Raw genomic sequence first — 2,479 nt, 5'->3', positions numbered from 1 at the left:
AAAACTGAATTAGTGGAAATGAGAAAGAAAGTAGCTATGGGGGCAGCTAGGTGGCGCAGTGGATAGAGCACCAGCCTTGAATTCAGGAGGACTGGAGTTCAAATTTGGTCTCAGACACTTAACACTTCCTAGCTGTGTGACCCTGGGCAAGTCACTTAACCCCAACCTCAGGGGGGGAAAAAAAAAAAAGAAAGTAGCTATGGAAAATCTTCTCAGCAAGTTTCTCTGAGAAAAATTTAATTCCAAGATATTTCATATTTACGATGGAACTGATTAAGATTTATAAGACTAAGAACCATTCTACAATAGATTTATAGTCACAGGATATGAACAGACTATTTTTAAAAGAGGAAATCCAAGCTATCAACAAGTTCAAAAATGTTCCAAATTACTAATAATTAAAGAAATACAAATCAAAGCAACACTTTTTTTCCCCCTCATACCCATCAGATTAGCAAAGATGAAAAAAGAGGAAAAGATCATCTTTTGAAAGGGTGATGGGAAACAAAGCTCATTAATGCACTGTTGAACTGTTCCTCCCTTCCTTCCTTTCCTTCCTTCTTTCCTTCCTTCCTTCCTTCCTTTCCTTCCTTCCTTCCTTCCTTCCTTCCTTCCTTCCTTCCTTCCTTCCTTCCTTCCTTCCTTCCTTCCTTCCTTCCTTCCTTCCTTCCTTCCTTCCTTCCTTCCTTCCTTCCTTCCTTTCTTCCTTCCTTCCTTCCTTCCTTCCTTCCTTCTTCAACATTTGTGGTGACAGATTTAAAATGCAGAATGAAACATATTTTTGGACACAATCAATGTCCATATTATTTGAATATGCATATTTGTTATGAAATATTTCCTCCCTCCTAACCTCCCTTTCTCTCTTTTTTCTTTTTTTTTTTCTCTCCTCCCTTCCTTTCTTTTTCTTCTTGTTCAATGGAATGGAGTAAGAGAAAACATAAGTACTTGCTAATCAGAAATAACATATATCTTTTTTAAAAGCAGAAAAACATATCTTGAATAATCAGTGGATAGAGAAAGAGATTATGTATCATAATTATTCCCTACACCTAGCAAGAGAAACCCTTATAATAAACTCTGGCTATGGAAAGAATTCACTGGAAATAAGGGAGAAGCAAGTGATGCTGCAGCTGTGGACCAGAACAAAGGTTAAAAATTAAAGGTCAGATTTTGAGTTTGGGATGTATTAGACAAAATTTAGCCATTTTCGACCCTGAGACTAAAGAATTTTTGGCTTTGGTTTCTGCTGGAATGAGCCCAATTATAATCTCTCTGCAGATGATTCCTGGATCCACATATCCAGCCTTAGTCTCTTTTCTAAGTTCCAGGCTTACATCACCAACTGCCTAAAGGAGATTTCAAACTTCACATCTCTAAGCATCTCAAACTCAACAAAAGAACTCATCTCCTCCCCCAAACTCATCCATTTGCAGAATTTCTTGATTCTTTTTTTTACATGAAAATTTTTTTTATTATGACAAAGACATCATACAATTTTAATGATTTTGGTTTTTCCTTCTTGCTTTTGTACAAAGCCAGAAGAGAAACCTTGAAGTGGATTCAGGGAATATCACCAATAGCTTGACCTTTTTGACGAAAGTCAGTAACCAAAACTTCATCATTTTCCTTAATAAAATTCAAGGGACTACCATTGAGAACAAAGGTAGTGATTTTTTCTTTTTTTGCTGTTTTTAATCACCTTGGACTCTCACATACTTCCTGATGGCAGACTTGGGCTGCTTGGCTTCCACACCAACTTTTTCTAAGACAATCCCTTTTGCATGGGATGACTCTCCAAATAGGTTGGCTTTCAAGGCATGCCCAAATGAGCTTTCTTATATTGTTTGTCATGGCACTTCTGGTCTCTTCTGTGGTTGTAGAGTTTTCTAGCTGTATGAAGATCATGGCACTTAGCCATGCAGCCATTGTCCAAGCTGAGAGCAGAGAGGTTCTCTGTTACTTCTGGGGGCCCCAGTGGCTATCCACTTACTCAGGATCACAACATTAGCTCATCCTGACTCTTCACTATCACTCTCTCTATAATGAATGAATGAATGAATGAGTGAAAATCATTTATTAAACATTTACTATGTGCTAAGCAGTGGTATTACAAAATGAAAAGCATAACAGTCCCCCTCTCAAGGAGACTATAGTCGAATGGGGAACAAAACAGTCATGTGGATTCAGTTGCAAATCAGACTGTAGCAACAAGCAAAAAGAGTTATCAGGTCTCATCTCCATAAAGGTGAGATTCCTTCAGGTCCTGGTCCTACATTCACTTGAGCCTGAAGGGAGAGCGGGATTTGACCAGCCTCCTCTCTCTGCCTCAGGGTGATTTGCTACTTTAGTAGACTGGTCTGCCTGCTACATTGATAGTATTTTGTCAGCAGTCAGTGGAGAGGGCTGGTCTTGTCCCTTTTCCATAAAAGTTGCTTTCTTTGATGATGACTTTGAGAGTCAGATGAAAGCAGACCCAGTG

The 2,479-nt window shown here is 38.7% G+C and overlaps 1 pseudogene; it reads right to left on the bottom strand.

Annotated features, from left to right (window-relative positions):
- Positions 1-1,081: 1,081 nt before the first annotated feature.
- On the bottom strand, positions 1,082-1,918 carry LOC141552881 (small ribosomal subunit protein uS12-like; annotated as a pseudogene).
- Positions 1,919-2,479: the final 561 nt, after the last annotated feature.

The sequence above is a fragment of the Sminthopsis crassicaudata genome, chromosome 2, assembly GCF_048593235.1.
Source record: "Sminthopsis crassicaudata isolate SCR6 chromosome 2, ASM4859323v1, whole genome shotgun sequence".
Classification (NCBI taxonomy): domain Eukaryota; kingdom Metazoa; phylum Chordata; class Mammalia; order Dasyuromorphia; family Dasyuridae; genus Sminthopsis; species Sminthopsis crassicaudata.
The sequence above is the reverse complement of the archived record's forward strand: the minus strand, read 5'-3'. Positions and strand labels throughout refer to the sequence as shown.